A 12100-nucleotide genomic window follows, 5' to 3' on the forward strand; every position below is an offset into this window, starting at 1 on the left:
TATATTTTTTCTTCTGTGGTTGCAAGCTAATCACTTTGTGTAATTAACTACATACTTATACTGTAACATTCACATCTTCCCATTTGTCTTCCAATTAAGGAAATAAAAAGATTATAATGGATGCTTATTTTAGATTTTCCCTAAACTTTATGCTGATCGATTTTCCCTATCTTTTTAGTTACAGCTCGTTTTATTGTAAGGTTTTTATAACAATTAATCATCATATGCTTCTTTCCTGCATAGAAGATGCATGCATTAGCTGCAGGCTGTTTATTTTGCTTCCTAGTCAGCAATTACAATGCCAGAGTAAATTAAAGTAAAGTGTATGTTTACAGGTTTTGAGGTAAAAATTGATGATAATTGCTGAAATTCTAAAACAGGTATTTTGGAAAAATAGTCAAATAAATTAAACCAAAATGAGACGCATTCATCATATAAAATTATTGATAAAGAATACTGATGAAAGCTAAACAGAGTTTTCATCTGTCTGTATTATTGCACTTGAATTGTGTATACTTGTGAAAAAATATATTCTTAAAATTTAAATTTTCTCTGCATAATTTTTTATTATGTTGAATGAATGAAATTTCATTGTCATTTTAAATAGCACTTTAAAAAAATCATATTAAGTATTCACATGGATTCTTTCAGTCATGACTCCCCTACAAATCCCTGGCACATAATGATTTCTCTATTAATACTTTCCAATGGGTAAATGAGTGAGTGAATTAAGATTTTCTTTCTGGTATAAACTTTTAAACTGTTGACTTATTCTGCCACAGGTAAATTCCTTTTTTTTTAATTTTATTTATTTATTTGACAGAGAGAGACACAGTGAGAGAGGGAACACAAGCAGGGGGAGTGGGAGAGGGAGAAGCAGGCTCCCCGCTGAGCAGGGAGCCTGATGCGGGGCTCGATCCCAGGACCCGGGGACCATGACCTGAGCCGAAGGCAGACGCTTAACGACTGAGCCACCCAGGAGCCCCAGGTAAATTCCTTTTATATGTGATGTTTAAAGAAAAAATAATCAACTGGAAGCTTTTAGTACAAATTATAGCATATGTTATCTCCCCTTTAGGGACCTATCCCTTGGCAAATGCACCATTTCCAACACGTCCCAGTCTCCAGGACACATGGAATTTGGGCCAGCCTATTTCAAAGTTAATGGTCAACCCTTCCTCTTTTGGGACCTTGCCACTTTTAATCAATATCAATTTATAAAGATTCAACATTATCTCAGAGCACCTGGGTGGCTCAGTTGGTAAAGCGTCTGACTCTTGATTTCAGCTCAGGTCATGATCTCAACATCTTAAGATCAGCCAGGAGTGGGGCTCTGTGCTCAGTGGGCAGTCCGTTTCTTAAGATTCTCTCTCTCCCTCTCCCTCTGCCCCTCCTATGCCTCTCTCCCTCTGTAAAATATAAATAATAAATAAAATGATTCAACATTATCTTTTTGATGCTAGTGATTAGTGTTGATTGTGGTGATTAACATTTTTTACTTGAAGTTTGCCTTCTTTGGAAACAGGTGATAGGAGTCCTTTACCTTAGTTAGCCATGATTTTCTTCTGAGCACCACTATCCAGTATCAGTTGTTGCTCATAAACAACATTAAACTGTTATTCAACAGAGAGAACACACTTTCTAGTGGGTAGATTGTATGGCAACTGCGTTCGTTATCTACAGTTCTTGTCGGTGTAAGGGTAAATATATCTCACACTTGGATACACAAAATTAAGTCATTTAATGGATTTGTAGTTCAGTTGATTGAGGTCCACAGGTCTCAGTGCACGTCTGGAAGCCATTTTATTTCTTCTGTCATTGTCACTCACTGTCATTTCCACTTGGCAGCTGTTCTGTGACTAGTCAGAATACAGGGCACTTAAAATGGTATCACAGCCATGATAAAATGCCATTTAAAGTTACCTTTACACACACACACACACACACACACCTCTATGTAACAAAGAAGTTACTTCAGATTATTTTTAAAGTCAACAGTTTCTTTTTTCTGATAGAATTGGCATGTGTCTGCTTATACTAAGTATACAACTTCACGTGGCTTTCTATTTAATGTGCAAAATAGAACATCGCAGATGCAAAAAAAAAAAAAAAAGAGAGGAAAAAAGAGAGAGAGACTACTTTTAGTAGTATCAGAATTTCAATGTCCAAATCAAAAGATTAGAACAGTGAAGCTACCTCTATAAACAGAACCATTTGCTGCTTTTATATATATTAAGGAATTTTAAAGTAGTATGGTCATTTTGATAAAAGAAATTCACGTCTACTTTCATTCTTTAAAAATGCACTTGTATATATTTTTGGACAAACCACATCATTTCGGGAAAGAGATCAAATCTTAGGAAAGTAAGTTTGGCTCAAAATGATGTAGTGTTAATAGTTTAGTTCTGTTAGCAGCTTGCCAGAATGCAAGGGTTTGTTCTTCATTTTTCAGTGTCAGCAGCTTTCTGATTGGAAAATCACAAACACAGCATTTTTTATTTTTTGGATTGACTCTGTGAGGACATTAGCAAATCACAAATAAATAGCAGCTCTACATTTCAGAGGAATTCTGAAAAGCAGGTTGAATCCCAGATGGAGTTCTCAAGCTGGACACTGAAATAGAGTTTAACAAACACTATGGAAGTTGAATGAGAAAACTTACTAAATATCAGTTAGGCTCAGGATCTTCTGTGGAAATGCCTGAGTTAAAAATGAGTTTATGTATATCTGCATATCTATTATTTATGTATCTACATAGATATATACATATAGTTATATATGTATAGTTTATATATGTTTTTCAACATTAAACGTTAAGTACTTCCTTGATATTTTATAACGGCATAAATACCCAATTAGAGGGCCCCATTTTTGGTAATTATGAGTCACATTTAAAAATAAGATATAGGGGTGCCTGGGTGGCTCAGTCAGTTAAGCATCTGCCTTCGGCTCAGGTCACGATTCTGGGGTCCTGGGATTGAGCCCCACATCCAGGCTCCCTGCTCAAGGGGGAGAGTCTGTTTCTCCCTCTCCCTCTGCCCCTCCCTCCACTTGCATGCACTCTCTCTCTCTCTCTTTCTTGAATAAATAAATTTAAAAAATAATATATAAAATATGCTTCTGTCTATGTATCAACAATTTCTAGAACAAAATTTGTATTGCTAGTAATCATTAAAATATTACACAGAGAGATGATTAATGAATGAAATCATGGGGACACATATACACATATTATAAAACTAATCGTAAAACAAATATTTTTTTTAAATTTAAGAATATTTTAGCATAAATACATATATCAAAAAGTGAGTAGGGAATGAAGTAAGCTTTTGAGGTCCTACCTGCAGACAGTTGCTCAATGGTGGAGTTATATGTCCCAGTGTTTGGTGATCATATCCCTCAATTCTGATGGCTTCTTGTTTGGTTTATTAAATATGACCAATTCTTTTAGCGATGGCTCCATGTTAGTCAAAGTTGCCATAACATGATTCCTTAAAAATAAGTTTATTTAGAAAAATAAGTCAAAATTGAAGAATCTGAGATTTACAAACAAAAATACCTGCCTGAGCAAGATTTGTTGAAAAAAATGAACCATAACAAGACATTTATGATATACAGAAGCAAGGAATCTTAGTAAGTTGCCAGGAAGGAAAGAGCCATATGACATGAGTTCTTAGAAAAAAAGAGGTGCTCTGAATCTGAAGATCAAGACTATAGTGATTTGTCATTAGGCATTATGAAAAAAACACAGATACTTGCAGGAAACTGCATAAATGAGCATTGATATTGGGTAGCAATTAATTATAGGAACAGGTTTAGAGGGAAGATTCCAGATCGTGGGGGAAAAAGCTACATTCTTCAACAAGTCAGGTAAAATGTCAAAGCAAATACTTGAACTCAGAGGATGGATCCATTAATCCAATTATGATAACTAATGTCTTAAGTGAAATTAGAGTGAATTAAGCAAAATTGTAGCACTCAGATAATGATTTAGCGCTATACAAAATCCCTGCATAAGAAGGTATGTGTGGTACAAATAAATTGTTTGATGAAGGTAAGGTGACCAGACACTTAGAGCTAATAACTATTAAAAAGGAGGCATTAAAATGTAGGAAAATCGGGGTGCCTCGGTGGCTTCAGTCAGTTGGGCATCTGCCTTCAGCTCAGGTAATGATCCCAGGGTCCTGGGATCAAGCCCTGCATCAGGTTCCCTGCTCAGCAGAGAGCCTGCTTCTCCCTCTCCCCTGCTGCTCCCCCTGCTTGTGCTCTCTCTCTGTGTGTGTCAAATAAATAAATATTTTTTAAAAATGCAGCAAAATCATCCATCGAGGCCAGTGTATAAGGAAAAAATATATTTTGATTAAATTTAAACAAGGTAATTTTGCCAGGGAATTGATGCTGGAGATATTTAGGAGTTTTCCAAAATATTTCAGTCAACTGAAATACTATTGGAGTGAATTAGACCTGACCCACAGTAAAAATAATTAGGGATATTATGTTCTTTAAATATGGAAATACTCATCCTTAAAGAAGATTTATAGAATCTCAAGATGTCTGATGTTGTTTCTCTACGTTTGAAATATTGTGATTTCAACAGGAAAATTTGAGTGTTTTGGTGTTTTGATTTGATTCTGTCAAATCATTTTGACAGAATATTATTCCATTGCATTTTGAATTAAATTTTAATATATTTTAAATGGAAGGTGATTTAAATTAAGTGTAATAGTTTGAACTACTATAAACCTCTCTATAGATCACAGAATATATATTTTTAGATAAGCAATTGCTGTTAATTTCTAAAGCTCAGGTTCCAGGTTGCCATCTGTCTTGTATTCTTCCATTTTCTACTTCTATAGTACATGTGCCAAAGTCACTCAGCTGTTTCTCATTCATATGATGTTATTTGTAAAATTTAAAATGATGATCAGCAATCAGAACGATGTTCATTCTAATGTTTTAGAGTACTAAATTGTTATTATATAATTATATTTACATTTCTGTGTCCATGAAGATATTTATGTAATAGTCATATTGAACGAACAGGTGTCTTAAATAATTTCCATATAGAAATAAATGTAAATTATCTCTCAAACCAAATAGAATCAAAGAGCTCAAACACCTCAATTTTGAGAGCCAATAACATGTGTAAAAATCTGAAGAGAACATATAATGCGACATATAACAGTAGATACATCTTGTAGAACAAAACAGAATATAAAGATATAAATATATATAAATGCAGAGTTGCTGTTTAGCTTGTAGAATGTTCAGTACTTTGAAAACATGAACATTTTCACTTATAAAATAATTTTTTGAATGTCTGCACCCTCCTAGATGACATATTCATTCTATTTAGTTGATATTTTTTATAAGATTGAGACAAAACTTAAATGATTGTTTTTATTTACTTATTTTTCACTCATTGCTGGTAAGACATGCAAGAAATAGTTCAAACAGTGTGTACTGAACTGAAAATAAGTACTTGAAGAAAGACAACAAGTTGTTATAAATATGTTATTTACACAGTTTGCTAAAGCAAGTTAGTCCTATTTTTCTTCTAGTGTTGTTTTCAGAGTCTCAGCCGTATTACAGGAAAAAAAAATAATGCAAACAAAAATGCTATATATTTGCTACAAAGAAAATAGTTCATGAAAAAATGTTAACACACCAAATAATACAGTATTTATATCTTCAATACTGAGTTGAATCCTACTAAGGATTCACTATGTTACATGAAAGAATTGAATATGCTTTTTTTTTTTTTTTTTTAACCAGGCTCCACACCCAGTTCGAGGCCCGAATCCAGAACCCTGAGATCAAGACCTGAGCTGAGATCAAGTGTTGGATGCTCAACCAACTGAGCCACCCACGTGCCCCTTGAATATGCTTTTTATCTATTTTTATATACTTAAAATGTAGTGATCAAATAATTTCTATAATAAGGTAAAATCTCTGTGGACAGCATTAAATTAGTATTGTCTTACACTACATCAAAAACTAATGATGTAATGTACGGTGAAAAACATAACATAATAAAATAAAAAAAAATTAGTATTGTCTTTTTTTGTGAGGTATACATGTCAAGAGTCTAGATAAATTCTTCAGAGAGATTATCAAGACCAAAATATGTTCAGATACTAGTATTTTTAAATTTTTTCTCATTTCTAATTTTTGACCCATTCTGTACTTTATTGATAAGACACCACTGACAAACTAAGCCAGCAGCAGGAAATAGAACAGAACCTACAAATATTTTTGTGTCATTGTTCCAGAGGAAAATAATCCACTATTCTGAGCAGGGTCAAGAATCAAGTAAATGTAACACGGTATTTTATAGCGTATTTCTTTCAGCAAGACTAGATACACCTTCAAAAATTCACATCGGAAGTATTTTTAACATTGTACAGATGTCGGCATTAAGAAGTTTGATGTTCCCTGTTTATTTAATCATTATTTATATATTCAGTGATGGAAATCTTGATGTGTTAGTAGCAATTTGTATGAGGTCACTTCATCTCGTTATTTAGCTGAAAAACCACATAGATTCAATTCTTCTGCACATCTGTACACTTTATTTCCTTTATATAGTATTTGTTGTATCAACTACTTTCCTATGAAAAATTTCTATTTATATTCTCATTCATATTCATGTTGAAGTCATAGTTTTCAAGAGCTAATTCCATGTGTCTGTAGCCTGTGAAAAGAAAATCATAAAATGGAGTTAAAAAACAAAGTTAACATTAAGTTTAAAGTATTAAAAAATTTAAAAAGAGATTAACTTGTACCCAGTGTAGCATACAATCAGCAGGCAGAGCTTCTTTTTTTTCTTTTTTCTTTATTTTTTAGATTCCAGTATAATAAGCATACAGTGTTTATATTAGTTTCAGGTGCACAATACAGTGTTTCAACAATTCTGTACATTACTCAGTGCTCTTAACACCCTTCATCTGTCTCACCCATCCCCCACCCACCTCCCCTCTGCTACCTACCAGTTTGCTCTCTGTAGTTAAGAGTCGAGATTTTTGTGCTCATTTGTTTTGTTTCGTAAATTCTACTTATGAGTGAAATCATATGGTATTTGTCTATCTCTAACTTATTTTACTTAGCATTATACCCTCTAGATCCATCCATGTTGTTGCAAATGGCAAGATTTCATTCTTTTTTATGGCTGAGTAATATTTCATTCTATATGCACAAACTGGTGCAGCCACTATGGAAAACAGTATAAAGGTTCCTCAAAAAATTAAAAATAGAATTACCATATGATCCAGCAATTCCACTACTGGGTATTTACCCAAATAATGTGAAAGCACAAATTCAAAGAGATATAGGCACCCCTCTGTTCATCGTAGCATGATTTACAATAGTCAAACTATGGAAGCAAACCCAAGTGCCCATTGATACATGAATGTATAAAGAAGATGTGAGATAGATATATATACATATATATATATATATGTATATATATATATATAAATACTTTAAATTAATGTTAACTTTGTTTTTTCATATCTATCTATATAAGCTTCTTTTTTGAGCATTAAAATACTCAGAAAAATTTTCAGTTTTGTTTCACTATTAGAGTTTCAAAAGTGTTTGCTATGAGGAAAACATGAAAACATACATTTGTGAAATAGAAAATACATCTGGCTGTTAAAATTTAAATGAATTATTAATTATTCCCACCTTAATCCAATTTTTTCCAGGTTTTAAAATTATTTTTATGTCCAGAGATAACTGTTCTGTGCTTTTTGGAGTAGAAGAGATATTGGATTAGGATTTCGGAGCTCTGAGCTAGTGCCATAATATTTCACTAATTAGGAGATTAATTTTGAGCATGTAAACATTTCTTTTCCAGATCTTACAAATTGTGATTGCTGATTTCTGAGCTACTTTTCAACTGTGATTCTTGGACACATCTAGGAAAAATCCCTTTATGTGTGTATGTGGTTCCTGTTCCTGATGGCACTTTTTTTTTTTTTTTTTAAGAGAGAGTGTGGGTGGGGAGGGGCAGCAGAGGAGGGAGAAAGAGAATCTTAAGCAGGCTCCATGCTCAGAGTGGAGCTGGATGAGGGGCTCAATCTCAAGACCCTGAGATCATGACCTGAGCCAAAATCAAGAGTTGGACACTTAACCCAGATGCCTCCTGACCACACATATTTTCATGTTATTTGACAAATTTACTGCATTTGAAAGGCAATATTTTCTATTTATTTGTTAATATATATTTGTTGAGTTTGTCTGAGTGGTGCATTTCATGCATGATAGTGTATATAGTGCAGAGAATAAAGTAAGTTTATGTGAAAAGTCCCAATTAAAATTGAGTGAGAGGGGGTGCCTGGGTGGCTCAGTAGGTTAAGCGGCTGCCTCCGGCTCAGGTCATGATCCCAGTGTCCTGGGATCGAGCCCCAAGTCAGGCTCCCTGCTCAGCAGGGAGCCCGCTTCTCCCTCTCCCTCTGCCTGCCTCTCTGCCTGCTTGTTCTCTCTATCTCTCTGTCAAATAAATAAATAAAATCTTTAAAAATAAATAAATAAAACTGAGTGAGAGAGATAGGAGTCTTGATCCTCTGTATCTTTCCTGTCTTGACTGTTGCCAATGCTAATCTCACCCAGTCTCACCCTCATCTTTAAATATCATCTACAGGGGCGTCTGGGTGGCTCAGTCCTTAAGCGTCTGCCTTCGGCTCAGGTCATGATCCCAGGTTCCTGGGATCGAGTCCCACATCGGGCTCCCTGCTCTGCGGGAAGCCTGCTTCTCCCTCTCCCACTCCCCCCTGCTTGTGTTCCCTCTCTCACTGTCTCTCTGTCAAATGAATAAATAAAAAATAAAAAAATCTTTAAAAAAAATAATAAATAAATAAATAAATATCATCTACATTCTGATAATTCTTAAATTTACATTACAAAGACTTCTGTTATGAAATCTAAACTCAAATATCTCCACTCAAAAAGACATTTAAAACTAACAGGACTTAAACTGAACTTCTCATTTCCCCATCAAACTTGCTACATTTTTCAGTCTTCCCACCTTTGACAACCTTATTCTCTAAGTCTCTCCAGCCAAAAACTTATGATTTCCCCTTTCTTGTTTTCTTCATACATCCATATCAAACATTTCAAGGAATATCACTAGATCTAATTTACAAATAGTACATAAAAACAACCACTTCTCACAACCTTTGCTACCATCCTAGTGAATCAGGACAACTCACCATTGGACTGATAAGATGCCTTCATTCCTTAGCTCCTTTCTTCCATCCCTGCCTTATTAGAACCAATTCTTAATACTGTAGGACACAGTCTATAAAACCCAGATCACATCATGTCATTCTACTTAAAACTATTCAATGAGTTTTCCTCTCACTCAGATTTAGAACCCAGGAATTTATATTGATCTGGAAGGACCTATCATGATTTTCACATTTTGTGTATTGCTTAGGAAATGCTTTCTCACCTCACATGTATTTTGGTTATTTATTTTGTTTTATTATTATTATTATTATTATTTTAAGATTTATTTATTTATTTATTTGAGACAGAGAGAATGAGAGAGAGAGAGCACATGAGAGGGGGGAGGGTCAGAGGGAGAAGCAGGCTCCCCGCCGAGCAGGGAGCCCGATGCGGGACTCGATCCAGGGACTCCAGGATCATGACCTGAGCCGAAGGCAGTCGCTTAACCAACTGAGCCACCCAGGCGCCCTGTTTTGTTTTATTATTATATCTGGAGTTTATTTTTACGCAATTCTGCAAAGTACAGAACTAATTTTATTTTCTCCCATAGAATTAACCAATTTCCCGACATTATTGATTAAATATTACATCTTGTCTCACTGAGTAGTCAAGAAAACTCTACTGTATACCAAGTTTTTATATAAACATGGATTTTTACCCTCCTTTATTTGCCTGTTAGCTTCCTCCTTTGCCATTATTACAAGTTTAAAATCACTTCATCCATGAAATATGTAGTATCTTTTAGGAAGCATCTTTCTTCTTTGGTCAGCTTTGCCAGAGTTTTCTATACTTCTTAGACATTTCAGAACATGTCCATTCAATTTCTCAAAAAAAAAAAAAAATGCTACTTGGATTTTGATGGAAATTGCAGTGAATTTAGAGGTCAGGTTAGTAAGAATTTCAATATTTTAAATGCTATTTTACTTTAGCCAAGAATATAAGGGAGATTTTTCTAGAATGTTATTTTTTTATATGCAGTTTGTATATGATGATTATGATGGTATTAATAAAACCATTGTAGAGGTTTCCCTTTCTCAATTTCCTATAACAGCATTTATAAGTTAGGTATTTTATGTTCTTAGCACAGCATTGTGATTACAGATAATATTGTGCTATAGACATGAAAGTTGCTAAGTGAGTAGATCTTAAATGTTCTCACCACAGAAAAAGAAATGATAATTATGCGACACAATGGAGGTGTTAGCTAACAGCATGATGATAATCACTTTGCAATATATAAATACATCAAATCAACACTTTGTGCATCTTAAACTTCCACAGTATTATATGTCAGTTATATCTCAATAAAACTGGAGAAATTTTGTTTACTTCTCCTTTCTCCTTTTTTCACAGGAGTTACTATATCTGCACCTGCTTTACGAAAGATGTAACCAACAAAATACATTGACATAAACTCTAATGATAATTTCCATTTTTAATATACCCTCAACAATTTTGTGTATGACGGGAATTATATTTTTCATGGGTATTTGACAAATATTTTTAAGACAATACTTATCTCTGTATAAAAATTCTTAACAATTGATCCAAAATCTTATTTTGAAGAGAAAGTCTTTGGGTTTTTAATTCCTTAAATTAGCTTTATATAGATATATATGAATATATATTTAGAAGTATAGTGATTTTATCTAAATTTGATCATAAAATTATTTATAATTTTCTTGTATTATTTTACTCACTGAATCACTCATAATTTCTTCCATTTTTAGCCCCAGTATTTGATTTTTCAAAGTTTGTACAATTTTTGATTTTGTTAATATTACCTTAACACCTTGGTTTATATTTAAAAGATGTTTCCATTTACTTATTATATTAATCCTATTTTTCACGGATGTTGTTTTAACATTCTTCCTCTTATTGATTATTGAAAAATCAAGATCAAAACTGCGAAGGGGGTAGAGAGAAAGAATCAGGGGAAAAAGGAAACAGAAGCTATTCTTCAATGTCACTAAGATTCTCTCTCTATTCTGATCTCTCTCTTTCTTTCTCCTGTGTCCAAAGTCTCCTCTGTCTGTTACCTTATCATTTTCTGACAGAGTCAGTTTAATCATCCCAATGTTGTAATACTCAAATAAGAGATTGAGAGACTGATTTTTGCTAGAATATTATATGACCTCAGATTAGGATGCTAATTATGTAGGTTTAAATTGTCTGGCCATCTGTGTGTCAATACCTACGGATGAGTAAAAGTAAATGACTGTGATCAAGGGTTTTACTAAATCTCCTTTTTGTATTACATCATCTGCTCTCCATGTCTTCCTAATAGAATTTTAGCTAGTCATATTGACTCCCAAAATAAATATTAGCTACATGTGACCATGTGTCTAAATTCTTTCTATTGAGATATGAATTGGAGTTTTGTATGGCAGTTTCCAGGAACTTTCCTTAATTAATTGCTCCTGTGTGCCCCTTTTGCCGTTGTTGTTTGTTTGTTCTTGTTGTTATTGTTCTTCCTCTCCTCCTCCTCTTCCTCCTCCTTCTTCTTCTCCTCCTCTTTCTTCTCCTCCCTCTTTTTGTTCTCCTCCTCCACTCCCCCTCCTCCTCCTCCTCCTCTCCCCCTCCTCCTCCTCCTTCTCTTCCTTTTTCTTCTTCTACCTCTTCTCCTCCTGCTCCTTCTTCTTCTCCTCCTCCTCCTTCTTCTTTTCTTCTCCTCCTCCTCCTCCTTCTTCTTTTCTTCTTCTTCTCCTCCTTCTTCTTCTTCTCCCTCTTTTTGTCCTCCTCCTCCACTCCTCCTCCTTCTTCTTCTGCTTCTCTTCCTTTTTCTTCTTCTACCTCTTCTTTTCTTCCTCTTCCTCCTTCTTTTCTTCTTCTTCTTCTTCTTCTTCTTCTTCTTCTTCTTCTTCTTCTT

This window comes from Phoca vitulina, unplaced genomic scaffold (assembly GCF_004348235.1).
Source record: "Phoca vitulina isolate PV1807 unplaced genomic scaffold, GSC_HSeal_1.0 scaffold17, whole genome shotgun sequence".
Lineage (NCBI taxonomy): Eukaryota > Metazoa > Chordata > Mammalia > Carnivora > Phocidae > Phoca > Phoca vitulina.